Source organism: Canis lupus, chromosome 5, assembly GCF_003254725.2.
Source record: "Canis lupus dingo isolate Sandy chromosome 5, ASM325472v2, whole genome shotgun sequence".
Classification (NCBI taxonomy): Eukaryota; Metazoa; Chordata; class Mammalia; order Carnivora; family Canidae; genus Canis; species Canis lupus.
In genome coordinates this window covers 63,021,844-63,036,638 of record NC_064247.1, presented here as the reverse complement: position 1 = coordinate 63,036,638, position 14,795 = coordinate 63,021,844, and the positions used below count along the sequence as shown (strand labels likewise).

Here is a 14,795-nt window from a genome sequence, read left to right as displayed (position 1 = left end):
CCTGCACTTCCTGCAGGGCAGAAGGAAGGAAAGGCCCAGAGAGATCTCACCCTCTCATTCCTTTGCTCTTGTTCCTCAGGTTCCTTTAGATGCTGAAGGGTTAGAAAAAGCTGGGAAAAACAAAGCTTTGGGACTTGACACATCTAAGAAGAGCAGATAACAAAGGACTTGTCCTTGATAACAAAGGACAAAGCCATTCCGACCTTTACCTATAAAATGGTAGCATTTATTGCCACCTGCTCTGTGCCTTCCACACGGGTCAGTCCCGGAAGGGTCAAGTAAGATGATGAGTGGAGAGACAATCTGTGACAGAGAACCTATCACTCGAAATCCATTCGCTCCCACAACGTGGGCTACAAGGATTCATTCATCCAATGGCAAAAGTAGCCATTTTTGGAGAGCCTGTTACTTGCGACAGGTTTTTCCTTATTTCTTTTTTTTTTTTAAGATTTATTTATTTATTTATTTATTTATTTATTTATTTATTTATGATAGACAGAGAGAGAGAGAGAGAGGGCAGAGACACAGGAGGAGGGAGAAGCAGGCTCCATGCCCGGAGCCCAACGTGGGACTCGATCCCAGATCTCCAGGAGCAGGCCCTGGGCTGAAGGCAGCAGCGCCAAACCGCTGAGCCACCCAGGATGCCCACTTTTTTTTTTTTTTTTTTTAATCATGGATACCTGGGTGTCTCAGCGGTTAAGCACGTCTGTCTTAGGCTCAGGGCGTGATCCTGGATCGAGTACCAGGATCAAGTCCCACATCAGGCTCCCTGAATGGAGCCTGCTTCCCCCTCTGCCTGTGTCTCTGCCTCTCTCTGGGTCTCTTATGAATAAATAAATAAATAAAATATATTTTTAAAATATTTTATTTTTTCATTTGAGAGAGAGAAAGAGAGAGCACGAGAAGGAGGAGAGGGAGGAGGGACAAGCAGACTCCCCACTGAGCAGGGATCTCCAAGTGGGACTCAATCCCAGGACCCTGGGATCATGACTTGAGCTAAAGGCAGATGTTTCACCATCTGAGCTACCCAGGTGCCCCAAAGTTCTGGCTTCTGACACTAACATTCAGCTTCCTTTCAGCCCATTCTTGAAACGCTGTGCCTTGCGCCATGCTTCCCACTGGAAATATGAAGCCACACACGTCTTGAGAAACTACCACATTTTCAATGTGCTGCTGCATTTAATTTTTAAAAAGCCCACAATTCGTCACTGCTTTCCAACTGACAGCAGATGGACTATGTTACTCAAATATTCACCACACCACACAACAGGAAGCAAACATTTCGGGACCCGGGCCCAGGAACCACCAGAAGCGGGAGGCATTGCTCGTCCTTTCATCGGCTCTGAACATAGAGACAGGTGACGGGGAAAGTTGGGGTTTTCTATGTTTTCCCCTAAAAGAAAGTTAGGGTTTTCTATGTTTTCCCCCAAAAGAAACTTCTTGAGAAGAGGTTGAGAGTCAGATCCCAGTTTCGTTAACCTCCCCCTCAGACCTGGGTCGGCAGCAGCAGAGAATGCACGCAGTAGGCATGCACAAGCATGCACAAGCGTGTACAAGTGCTGTGTGTTCCACCGACATCCCCCTCCCCCGGGGCTGCCCAACGTCTCCCGGAGAGGGAAGTGCCTCCCATCCCACCCTCCTCCAAGGGGCTGTAAAAGCTGGCTTTGTGGGCAGCGACCCATGCTGGCACCAAAGCCCAGAGGTCCCGCACTTGAAATGCCTGCCTCAGTTTCCCGAACTGTTTGAAGGAGCATCTGGATATCAGTAGTGGAACAGCCACCAGTATAAACTCTGGACTCAATCATTAAGGTGGCTTTATCTGCCGTCTGCACGCTATGGAGGCTGCAGGACTGCAGGAAACAGGGTCCTGGAGAAACAGCCCTGTTGGGCCCTTGGGATTCTGGGCACCCCGTCGAAGCTCTTCTCATCTCCCAGGGAGGTAAAGCATCCCCTGGCATCTGCTTGCCTCGGAGAGGCTCATGCCCAAATCCAGCCAGACAGTCAAGGACGCTGCCCACTTCACCAGAAGGCGGCTATCAGCTCCCTCCTAGGACCGTCTGTGTTTATAGCAGGAAACTGATCCCTGTGCTTAACCTAAATCCCTTCAGCCTAAGTGTGTACTGTCTCCCCTAGATGAAACAAGATGAATCTTGATGGCGAATGGAGACTTGTTAACTTAAATTAGAATAACAGTAAGAACAATAACAGCTAATATTTCCTGGCTGCCAACTATGTGCTAGCTAATGTTCATTATCTAATTTAATCTTTTTTTTTTTAAGACTTTATTTATTTATGAGAGACACAGAGACATAGGCAGAGGGAGAGGCAGGCTCCATGCAGGGAGCCCGACGTGGGACCTGGGTCTCCAGGATCACGCCCCCAGCTGCAGGCAGCGCTAAACCGCTGCACCACCAGGGCTGCCCTCTCATTTAATCTTTGACATAATCCTATGAATAGGTCGCATTAGCTTCATTTTACAGAAGAGGAAACCAAGAATCAGAGAAGGTAAGTAATCTAGTCAAGGTCACACAGCTGGCAAATGGGGAAGCTAAGGTTTTTGATCTGAATCCATCTGATTCCAGAGTTCAGGGGTTTAAATGCTATATTACACTGCAGCAAACCCCATGTTATACACACGGCCAGAGCCAAAAAGGAAGCTGTTTAACCTCATTAGCAATAAGAGAAACACGTTTCAGATGATTACCTTTGGGGCCTAGGAGTAAAACATGTTTTCCCAATATTATTCAATGTTAGTGAGCATGTGGGGAAACTATTATGTATCATCGGGATAAATTGGTCCAGTCTTTCTTGGTAAACCATTTAGCAGGAAGAGCCATCAAAATATTCAATGTCTTTAATGCAATAATTCTTTTCTTTTTCAAAGATTTATTTATTTAGGGGCACCTGGGTGGCTCAGCAGTTGAGCATCTGCCTTTGGCTCAGGGGTTGATCCCAGGATCCTGGGATTGAGTCCCACATCGGGGTCCTTGCAGGGAGCCTGCTTATCCCTCTGCCTCTATGTGTCTCTCATGAATAAATAAATAAATAAAATCTTTTTAAAAAAGATCTTTTTTTATTTATTTGAGAGAGAAAGAGCTTGCACACAAGCGGGAGGGGCAGAGGGAAGGGGAGAGAGAATCTCAAGCAGACTACATGCTGAGCGTGGAGCCTGACATGGGGCTCGGTCCCATGACGCTGAGATCATGACCTGAAGCAAAACCAAGAGTTGGATGTTTAACCAACGGAACCACCCAGGTGCCCTGATATAATAACTCTCAAATATGAGAAAATGTCAACGACAGTATTTTGAGTCTCATGTGCACATGTGTGTGTATGTGTTTACACACAGCAACATAAATGTCCCACAATGGAGGATGCTTGGTATAACGATGGTGTTCCTTCGACACTTACAATGCCACTGAGAAGGATGGCTAGGTTGTGAAGCAAAGAGGAAACATGCCAATGAGCCAACATTAAGTTAATAAAGCAAACTACAGAAGCCCAGCCTTGCTCCTCAAACAATTAAGCTTAGGAATACCAACCATATGATCCAGCAATTCCACTTCTGGGTATGCATCCAAAATAATTCAAAGTAAGAACCTGAACAAATATTTGTATACCCGTGTTCACAGCAGTATCATTCCTAATAGCCAAAAGACAGAAGCAATCCAAGTGTCCATGGACAGATGTGTGGACAGACAAAACGTGGCGTATACACACCATGGAACATTATTCAGTCTTAAAAAGGAAGCCTGTTTTGACATGTGCCACAACAGGGATGAACCTTTGAGGATGTTATGCAAAGTGAAATAAGCCAGTCACAAAAGGACAAACATTGTATGATTCCACTAATAAGGTACAGATAGCAGTCAGATTCATAGAGACGGAAAATAGAATGGTGGTTGCCAGATGGTGGGGGTAGAGGGAAAAATTGCTTAATGGGGACGGAGTTTCAATTTTGCAAGATGAAAAAGTTCTGGAGATGGCAGTGCTGGTTGCACAACAGTGTGAATGTGCTAAATGCCACAGAACCGTATATGATCAAGATGGTAAATTTTTTCATGGATATTTTACAACTGAAACACAAAAATTAATATAAAAACCCCCACATGCTTACTAGGTACAACTATGTCAAATGTGTACCCCCCCAAAGTGGGAAAGATACTCAAATTGGGAGTGGCTGTGTTGGGATAATGGGATAATGATACTTACGGATCACCCACTATCCACCAGCTCCTTTTTTTTTAATAAAGATTTTATTTGTTCATGAGAGACACACAGAGAGAGACAGAGATACAGGCAGAGGGAGAAGCAGGCCCTTTGCGGGGAGCCCGATGTGAGACTCGACCCCAAGACCGGGGAATCAGGACCTGAGGGGAAGGCAGGCGCTCAACCACTGAGCCACCCGGGTGCCCCTGCACCAGCTCCTTTATAGGCATTGCATGTTTTGCCATGTGGCTGTGTGTCTGGCACTAAACATGTGACAACATATGAAATCTTACAGGATGATGGTATTACTCTACCAATGCTATAGCTGGGGATTCTGAGACTCAGGAGGGTTATGTGATTTGCCAGAGGGCACTCAGCAGATAAAAAGAGGTTGAGGGCAGCCGAGGTGGCTCAGTGGTTTAGCGCCGCCTTCAGCCCAGAGCGTGATCCTGGAGACCAGGGATCGAATCCCAGTCGGGCTCCCTGCATGGAGCCTGCTTATCCCTCTGCCTGTGTCTCTGCCTCTCTCTCTCTGTGTGTCTCTCATGAATAAATAAATAAAATCTTAAGAAAAAGAAAAAAGAAAGAAAACCCAGTCCAAAGACAGGACTTCTTCCCTGCAACACTCCCACCACCACCTCCGTACCCCACCCCACCACACTTAAGTGACTTTTCAAAGTTGCAATAACAGGGCTATGACCTTGCTTCCCTGTTGATAAGAAAATACTTCTCCCAGATTTCACAACCAAAGCAAAGCATAGCAATGCACACATACCCTGCTCCAGCCTGGGGGGTGAGGGTGGGGAGGGGGAGGGGTGGCAGGAGAGGGGCCCCATCCTCCAGAGAGCCCTGGAGCACTCCTTAATTGCACCCTCCTGTCCCGGGAGCTCCTGATCCGTCTCAGCACCCATCCCACAGCCAGGGCCGCTTGGGTGGCCAGGCAGAAGCAGCAACAAAACTGAGCCCTGCTCCCACCTCTAGAGAAGGCGGGGAGCGGCTCAACAGAGGAAACTCCAAAATGAGAGGTGCTCTGTGGCCCCAGACAGAGGGTGGGGGGAGCCCTGGCTGGGAGGGGCCTTGAGCAGAGTTCTTGAAGAGAAGAGGGAAGATCAGGAGGGAGACTGGAGGACTGCCAGGAGGCGGAGGCATTTCTGCAGGTGCAGAACTTAGTCTGCAGGTAGCCCCTTCCAGCTTGGAAGTTGTCTTTTGTGCTCTTGGGGCCCTGGGGAGGAGGACTGCCAGTTTACAAAGCTGGAGATAGGAGAGGAAGGGTAGACACTAGGAGGCAGCAGCCCAGGGCCCAGACCCAGGGGACAGCTGGTTTCCTGCAAAGATAATTGTGTTCAACACCTTCCCAGCAGCCACTGAAAGAAATGTGCTCCTGTCCATCTGCCGCAGGCTGAATGGTGGCCCCAAAAGGATGCGCCCTAGTCTCGACCCTCGGAACCTGTGGATTATTTGGGAAGATCATTATCCAGAGAAAGGATCTCCACAGATTTAATTAAGGATGGACCCTAAATGCAATAAGTGTCCTTTAAGAAACAGCAGAAAGATACAGACACAGACAAGAAGAGGGAGCAGAGAGTAGGGTGGTGTGGCCTCAGAGCCACCTGAGCTGGGAGAGGCAGGAAGGATTCTTCCCGAGGCCTGGCTGACACCTTGACTTGGGACTTCTGAGCTCCAGAACTGTGAGAGAATACATTTTTTGCTGCTCTAAGCCACAAAATTTGTGGTGGTTTGTTACGGCGGCCCGAGGCAACAAACACAGCATCATTCCGGGACCAAGCCTGGGCCTAAGCCTGAGCCAGGCAGCTCGCTCCCTCCCCGGCGGCTGTTCCTCAAGTTAACCACCCACTCCCCACTCTCCTGGCATTTTCTCTAAGTGGAGAAAGCATTTCCCTCAAAGTGAGTGAAACCGAAGCTAACTGAAATGCCACTCTAGAAATGCCACACCCATTACTACAAGCACTCTCCCTCTTGGCCCAGAAAGTAGGTGGCCTTGGGAAGCACCCATTTCTAGGAGACATCCTGAGCCTCATCAGAGGGAGCCAGGTTATCACCCTTGGGGAAGGAGTGTATGTAGGGGAGCGGTTCTCACAAGCACACAAACCAGGGCAGCTGGAGCTTTCACTGCACCAACCTCAGACCCCAGGGACTCTGCTGCCCCCAGGGAGGGTGAGAGTGGGCCATATTTTGCCATATTTTGGTAGGACCCACAGAAAGTCACAGTGTGTGTCTGCTAGGAAAGAGTGAGGAGGAAGGTTCCTGGGTTTTCAATTTTTCTTTTTTTCCATCTTGAAACTGGCAGCATTTCTGATATGATTGTGGGGGGGATTTCCACCAACCAAATTAAAGAAAATTCAGTTTTAGAGAGAAGTTTTGCAACCCTTGTCATTTATGAAACACTGGCCATGACACAAATAGGAGAAGTCTCCCTCTCCTCCTGACAAGTCAGGCTTCTGCCATCGTGTAGCTGGTGGTCAATGACTACATACCTCCGCCATCAGACAGGGCGGCGCTCCCCGATCCTCCTGGGGCACATCGCTCTGGACATGCCCTTCCAACAGCTTTGCTGGTAAACATGATTGTCCCCTGGGGAGTGGCTCAAAGAGCTCTTCTAAGATCCCATGGTAAAGAAACATTTGGTGGGGCCCCACGACCCATCACCAGACCCACAGAAGCAGCTGGCTTCTGAGAGGGAGGAGACTGCTCTCTAAACAAAAATCGTTCTGAAAAATAAGCCAGCCAAAGGGGAATTGCCTCATGAGTTGCACATTCACTTCTCCCTTTAACTCCCTTTAACTGTGCAATTGAAGAAAAACAAGGTGAAGCAGGAACTGACCCCTCACACCCCCGTTCAAATCCCCATGAACTCCCTGGACAAAGCAGTGTTGAGAGCACAGGCGACCGAGGCCCAAGGTTGGTCTCTAGTTTCAGGCGGACTGTCTGTGTCTTGTAAGATGCCGATCCACCCACCTGGGGAGGGGGCTGGTACCCTCCCTGCCTGCCTGCCTTGTTCTTAGCACAGCCCCTGGGAGGGGATCTCAATAAACACTCGTTAGATGTTAGATGGTAGTGAAGCAAGAGAAAAGTCCTGGTGGAAGGGGACCATTGGCATGGCCAGGAGTACCTCAGGAGCACTTGCCCTAATTCCAGAAACATCTATATATGCAGAGCGGTCAGCACTGTTTCCAAACATGGGCAGAGGAGGTGGGGGCAGTGGGGCTCAGAAAGAGGTAAGCTGGGATGTCTCAGAACAGGCAATGCCAAGGTTTCAAGAGCACCACTCCCATCTTGCCTCCCAGAGTGTCTTTCATCACTTGCAGGAGTTTGTGAAAGCAGCAAAATAACCAACCTCAGCATGTGCTAGGCAGTGTTCTCATGAGGCAGAATGGATGGAATCCTGAAGTCAAAAAAATCAAACCACAGCAGGGCGTGGAAATGCTGAAGCGTTGGCAAACTTCTGCTCTAAAGAGCAGAAGAGAAAGTTCTATTCCCATTTCTTTGTGTTTGGTGGCAGCTTCCTTAATCAGAAGATTCTTTATCTACACTTAATCACCCCAGTCCCGGTCAAACCTGATGGTTAACAGGGGATTATCGAGGTGGGTCCCTTAGAGGCTGCATCTCTGAAAGGCCATCCAAGATTCCCCATGCCCAGGCCAAGAGAACTATTAGAAAATGTTCTCCTTAATCTGCAAACCACAGCACCTACAGATGACCCAACGCTTCAGTGGGAGAAGGGGGGGAGGTACTGGGGTTCTGGATCAGCTACTTGCAAATTGTGTGGGTCGCGAGTTACTTAACTTTTCTGGGCCTTTTAGTTTCCTCCACTGGAAAATGGAGACATCATTCAGCTCCTATGACTGTTCAACTGAAAACATGTATGTAAAAAGGTCGATGCTTTGCGTGTGTGTGTGGGGGGTCCCAAGGGTACCATTCATTCACTTGGCAAGAACACCAAGGCACTGCCAGGGGCTCCAACAGTCCTCTCTCCTGGAAGTGAGCAGTGGGATGAATCCCCCGTTTCAAGGTCCCTTTGGAGAGGCGTACTTTCCCCTCCCACCTATGCACACGCGCGCGCGCGCGCGCGCGCACACACACACACACACACACACCCCGAGGGCACACTTCCCGCGTCCACCCGCGACTGCACAGCACATTTGGGGGCGGGGGGGGCGCGATGGGGCTTTCTGCCCCAGGAGTGCAGGTGAAGCAGCCCCACTGGATAGTCTGTTGGGGTCCGAGACCCTCAGCTCTCTACTTTCAGGGGACCTGAACGAAGTGAAAGCTGCTCGGTCATTCGAGGACTCCCGAGGGCTCCAACCGCAGTTCCCCGAGCGTGCCGGGGACCAGGTCTGGTACCGGGACCGCCAGCCTGGGCCGCCCCAGGCGCCCGACCCCAGTCCCAGAGATCCCATCCCGACCCTCGTCGCGTCCGGAGCGTACTTTTCGGGGCCTCCCGTCTGTCTTTTCCTGGCCCTATGGACCCCATCTCCCACCCGGGCGGAGCATCGGCCGCTGGGTGCTCCCGCATCCCGGTCCCCACCAAAGGTCTCCTTGTTTCCCCTCTCCTAGATTTCAGGCGAGGAGCAGAGAAGGACGCCTAAATAAAAACAGGAAACCCGATTTAAAAAAAGATGAAGCCTCACTGTGGCTGAATTACGGGTAAGAGTATTAAAAAGAAGGGGGGGAAAAAGAGTCCGGAAATGCAAAGCTGGAGGCGGTTTTGCCGCCGTAACCCGGGCTCAGCCGCAGATCCGGGGGCAGGTCTCCGCCCGCGGCTGCAGTAAACACGCGGCGAGCGGCGCCCGAGGCCCGGGGCCCCCAGGCGCGCCGGGAGGGGCCGGAGGGGGGCGCCCGGCACACTCGGCTCGGGCCGCTCCCCGCCCGGTCCCCGCTCGCCCGCGCCGCGGACCGCGCGCACCCTCTGCCCGCGGCGGGAGCCCGGGGCCGCACAGCGAGCGGGAGCGCGGCCGGAGCGCACCCTCTGCCGGCTCGCCGGCGCTCGGGCCAGGGCGCACGCGGCCGAGCACCGCCGGGCTCCACGCCCGCCGCTGGGAGCGCAGCCCGGGCCCGCCGAGCCGGGGAACTGCCGGGCGGGCCCCGCGGGGCGCGCAGCAGCGGCGCAGGGGAGCCGTGCGCGCCCAGGTCCCGGCGGCCTCCCCGGGAGGGCGCCCCTTGCAGCGCTCGCCAGACGCGGAGACGCACCCGGCCAGGGCGCGCCGCTTGTGCGCACCCGGAGACGCCCGCGAGCCGGCCCCCGAGGTCCCCGAAGCCCCGGGTCCCGGGGCTCTCTTCCCCACCTCCCCAGACGCAGCCAGAGGCGAGCGCTTACCGGTCCCGGCGCGCTTGGCAGGGGCTGGGCGGCTCGGCCCGGCGGCCGCTAGGAGCTGTAGGGCGCTGGGCGCGAGTGAGCCTCGAGGGAGGGAGGCGGGGCGCCCGCGCTGGGGGCGCCCCGCCTGCTGACAGCCCGCACACTCCACTTCCCACTTTGTTTCCTTTTTACTTGCAACAGGAAAAACAACAGGTCCTCCTGCCGCCCGCCAGCCCCCCCACCCCCCACCCCGTCCTCTCCACCCCCCCAAATCCGCACCCCGTCTGCGGCTGGAGGAGCAGCATCCCAGGTGTCTGGAAGCTGCATCTTGCCCTTCTTCAAAACAAGTTTTCTTTTTATACAAAGAAAAACAACCAAATAAAGGTCCTAAAGCCCATAAAACCCCCACGCTTTCCACGTTCACACACCAAGAATTTCCACAGTGGCCAGAGAAAGGTTGGAGGGCGGGAGAGGGAGGCGGTGGCTGCAGTTCTAGGCACCCGGGCAGTGCTCCCAGAGCCAAGAGTGGGGTAGCTGGGCTGGAGGGAGGGTAACGGAGGCCCAAGGTGCAAAGTCCCATGGGCTCAGCCCTGGAGCAAAGCCATGGCCTCTAAGCTCAGGCGAGTCAAGAACAAAGAGGGGTTGTGGGATTAGCCAGGTTCCAATAGTAGCTTCAAACCCTTCTAGGGTGTGATGGCCAAAGAGTCAGTTGCTTAGACAATGACTTAAGGACCCTCCCCAATCGGGTCTGGGAAGTAAAACACCTGTTGTTCCCCTTGGAGATATGAGGAACCTGAGGTTTCAGAAGGGCTCTTTCTACCCAAGCAATACCCCGGCCTCGCGGGACCAGCATGGGCCCAGCTCTGGCTGCAGCAAAGAGAGGACCAGAGACTTCCCTTTGCAGCCAGGAAAGGGGACAGCATTAGGAAAGACCCGTTGGTTACTCAATGCTTCCAGTGTTCTGAGATCTAGGCTGCTGGCTCTCTAGACTCTCAACAGGACACCGGTGGAGGAGCCACAAGGGCCCATATTGTCCCTTTAAGAAAGAATGTTGGGACGCCTAGGTGGCTCAGCAGTTTGGCGCCTGCCTTTCGCCCTGCCCCAGATGTGATCTTGGAGTTCCAGCATCGGGTTCCACGTCCGGCTCCCTGCATGGAGCCTGCTTCTCCCTCTGCCTATGTCTCTGCCTCTCTCTCTCTCTGTGTCTCTCATGAATAAATAAATAAATAAAACCTTAAAAAAGAAAAAGAAAAAATGTTGGGTCTGTCCCCAGGAATGTACCCTAATATCCTTCCCAACAAATCATCGGAGGCTCACAGCCCAGGCCATCCTACCCCAGGCCCATCTCGCTGTCCCCGGCAGAAGTCTCCAGCCCACTCCAGGGAGATACAGCCAAGAGCCAGAAGAGAAATGGACACATCAGAGAGAAAATCTGATGGCAGGGTAGGCAGCCCGCCTGAGGTTTCCGACACCCGTCCCAGCCCTGCTTTTGCTAGTTTGCAATTTAAACAATTTACTCCCTGGCTTTCAGAGTTCCGTGGAAGAAGCCATCAGGTGAGGAATGCTTTTGCATCATTCAGAAGCACTCTTCAGGGCAGCCCCGGTGGCACAGTGGTTTAGCGCCGTCTGCAGCCCAGGGTGTGATCCTGGAGACCCTAGATCGAGTCCCACGTCAGGATCTTTGTATGATGCCTGCTTCTCCCTCTGCCTCTCTCTGTGTGTGTCTATCATGAATAAATAAAATCTTAAAAAAAAAAAAAAGAACTAGGGGATCCCTGGGTGGCTTGGCGGTTTGGCACCTGCCTTTGGCCCAGGGCCTGATCCTGGAGTCCCGGGATCGAGCCCCACGTCGGGCTCCCGGCATAGAGCCTGCTTCTCCCTCCTCCTGTGTCTCTGCCTCTCTCTCTCTCTCTCTCTCTCTCTCTATGTCTATCATAAAATAAATAAATAAATATTAAAAAAAAAGAACTGGTTTTTTATTTTTGTTTTTTTTAAAAAGCACTCTTCAGTGAGTATCTGAGGACAGCCATTCGCATCATGCTTTGTAATGTGCGACACGGGGAACCAAGGTGTGCCAAATGCTCAGATTCGCTCCTCATATTGTTACCTCCTGTCCCTAAAACAGCCTCCCAAGGGATAGCTTATCCCCACTTTACAGATTAGAAAACCGAGGCTCTGGAAGGTTTCATCATTTGGAGGCCACACAGTGTCTAACTGCTCCTCTGACCATGGCATGCTGCCTATGCCCCAGTCCTAGAAGTTTCACTTTCCTGAAAACCCAGCACATTTCCCTTTTGAGACCAGCACCATAGGACGTATCTCCCTCTGTTGTTGCCTGGGGTGCCAGGAGATGGATGCCAACCATAACATCGAGCACAGTCATCACTGTCCCTTGTCTCTCAAGTTCCCGATAGACTTGCCTTCTGCCTTCCTCTCTATGGTTTCTGATCTCTCTTTCTCGCTTTATTTTTAACTGCTGTCATGTGTGTTTGGAGGAAGCTACTTCAAGTTCCCTTTGAATTGTAAACAAAATAGACGAGCCATGGTGGAGAATTTATAGCAGTCCTAGAAGAAAAGGAGCATCTTAGCCGCCTGGAAGACAAGGCCTTATCACTCACATGACCCCCTGAAAGGGAAATCCCTCCGCCCCATTTTATGGAAGAGGAAGAAGAGGTCTCTGTTATTAAAGGAGCTGCTGGTCGGTGGAGAACAGGCTCGGGTAGGCAGGCGGCAGGAGCGCGCACAGGCCTCCAGACCTGTTTCCTTCTGCTGCTTCTCCTGCAGAACTTCCCCTCCCCTCAAGCCATCCAGCGTCTGCAGCTTCTCGCGGATGCAGTAAGCATCTTTGTTCGACCTTGAGTGGCTTCACCACTGACACCCACACATGCCCACAAGCAAGGTTAACTCAGGGCAGCCAGAGCCAAGCTCAGAAGCCTGGCACAGGGGTGCAAGCATGAGGAGCCCACTTCCTCAGCCGCTCCACGGAGGACTCAGGGCACCTGCTTGCCTGGCCCATCCTGGCAGGAAGCTCACTTTGCTGCAGGTCCTTTCCTCCCAAGAGGACGTTAACCAGCTCAAATCCTTGCCCATTTGCCTCAACTAAGAAATGTATGTATAGTGAAGCTTCTCACTAAGAGCACCTTCTCTGGAGCCAAACTCCTTAGCTCTGCTAGCTGTGGAGCTGTGTGACCTCAGGCAAGTGACTTAATTTTTCTGAGCCTCCACTTCTTATCTGAAAAAACAGGGAGGCCAATCACAGCTTTCAGCATTTAGAATTGTTCTTAGAGGGCGCCTGAGTGGCTCAGTTGGTGAAGGGGCTGCCTTCAGCTCAGGCCAGGATCTCACCAGCTCCCCGTTCGGGCTCCCTGTTTGGCAAGCAGTCTGCTTCTTCAGAACTCCCCTCTGCCTCCTCCCTCCTGCTCATGCTGTCATTCAAGTCTGCTCAGTCTCTCTCTCTCAAATAAAATCTTTAAAAAATTTTTTTCTTAGAATTACATGACATAATACATGTAAACTGCTTCGAACAGTACAGAGTGAACCCCCAGAAAATGTCAGTTAGTGAACTATCCTAGAACAGAGTGCCTGTGCTCTGTGGGACTGGATGTTTCTGCTCTAAAACAGTATTTTCGGGGCACCTGGGTGGCTCAGTGGTTGAGCATCTGCCTTTGGCTCAGGTCATGATCCTGGGGTCCTGGGATCGAGTCCCCCATTGGGCTCCCGCAGGAAGCCTGCTTCTCCCTCTGCCTATGTCTCTGTCTCTCTCATGAATAAATAAATAAAATCTTTAAAATAAATAAATAAATAAAAATAAAACAGGGGCAGCCCAGGTGGCTCAGCGGTTTAGCACCGCCTCCAGCCCAGGGCTGGATCCTGGAGCCCTGGGATGGAGTACCGCATCGGGATTCTGCGTGTAGCCTGCTTCTCCCTCTGCCTGTGTCTCTGCCTCTCTCTCTCTCTCTCTCTCTCTTTCTGTCTCTCACGAATAAATAAATAAAATCTTTAAAAAAATAAAAATAAAATAGTATTTTCTCCTAATAGCAACAATTTTCTGCTAATAGCAACAGCAAGATGTGACATACGAACACATTTGTGTACTGGAAACCCATTCAGTGGGTCAAGTTCACAAAAATGGAATAGAATAGAAATGACCAGCTCGTATTCCACTGCAGGAGCAGGATACCACTTCCTGCGGCTTTTGCCCTTTTAGGTACGCATGAATGTGCATTAAGTCAAGATGTAAAATGCATTTCTTACTGCAGGCTCCAGTCCACACGACGAGAAAGCTGCTGCCTTGGACAATGTCATGATAGTGGTGGTGGTGGTGGTACAAGGGCTGTACAGACTGTGAGGGAACTGATTCCTGGAAAATCTGACTTCTGAGGACATAGGCTCAGAGGAGCCCAGAGAGTTGGCCAGGTGGAGGTGCCTGAGAAAAAGAAGATGGGGGGGGGGGGTCCTTGCAGCCGCCACTCCCAAGCCATGCCCTCTGGAGGAAAACTCAGGTGGATGGTTTGTGCTTCATCTCAGGTCACAGATGGACTGAACGGTCCAGAAAGACCCAGATAGCTCAGAGGTGGCCCAGGTCAACAAGGCCCTTATGGGGCCAATGTTAAACAGATGGAGATTGAATTTCTGGGCCCAAGTATATGGGGGCTCCAAACGGAAATCGAGTTATCCTTTTTATAAAACACAAATACTCCAAACCCAGGATGCCTGGTTTCAAATCCCAGCCCAACAACCTGCCCGCTGTTCAACCCTAGGAGGAGATCATTCCTGCCCTCCTGACCCAGGGCTGGGGGAGGCCCCTGCCCTTGGCACAAAGCCAGTGTTCCAGAAACAGCAGTTGCCTTTTTTTTTTTTTAAAGATTTTATTTATTTATCTGACACATAGAGAGAGAGCACAATCAAGGGCAGCAGCAGGCAAAGGGAGGGGGAGAAGCAGGCTCCCTGCAGGGAGCCTGATGCAGAGGTCAATCCCAGGACCCTGGGATCATGACCTGAGCTGAAGGCAGACACTTAACCCACTGAGCCACCCAGGTGCCCCCAGCAGTTGGCTTTTAAACATACCTTCTGAGACTCTTCCTAGTCCAAGGTGCAGGGGTACTGGGGGAAGGGGGTGGTGGGGAGCAGCAGGGTTTGATGTCATGAGCCTGGATCCAAACTCCTGCCTCCATACACTGGGGGTGACCCAGGCTTTGCAACACTGACTCATTCAGCCCGCGTGCCTGCTACAGTCAGGGCCCTGGGATATAGCACCGTACAGGCCAAAGAC

General features: G+C 51.7%; 1 protein-coding gene and 1 long non-coding RNA gene across 9 annotated transcripts in view; one reads left to right on the top strand and one right to left on the bottom strand.

The window, feature by feature from the left end:
• Nucleotides 1-9,683, bottom strand: part of PIK3CD (phosphatidylinositol-4,5-bisphosphate 3-kinase catalytic subunit delta) — a 51,874-nt gene extending 42,191 nt beyond the window's left edge. For 6 of the 8 annotated variants that reach the window (XM_025427222.3, XM_025427228.3, XM_049109551.1 and 3 more), the window contains exon 1: nt 9,545-9,683. The gene's annotated coding sequence lies outside the window, so the exon portion shown is untranslated. Of the gene's footprint in view, nt 1-6,704; nt 6,990-9,544 lie in introns of those variants that run through there. The other 2 variants (XM_035715797.2, XM_035715798.2) reach the window with 2 other exon arrangements.
• LOC112646875 (uncharacterized) lies at nt 8,306-11,437 on the top strand. Its single transcript, XR_003127941.3, has 4 exons — nt 8,306-8,562; nt 8,785-8,874; nt 10,797-10,966; nt 11,055-11,437. It is a non-coding gene; the product is annotated as an uncharacterized LOC112646875 (long non-coding RNA).
• The last annotated feature ends 3,358 nt before the right edge of the window (nt 11,438-14,795 follow it).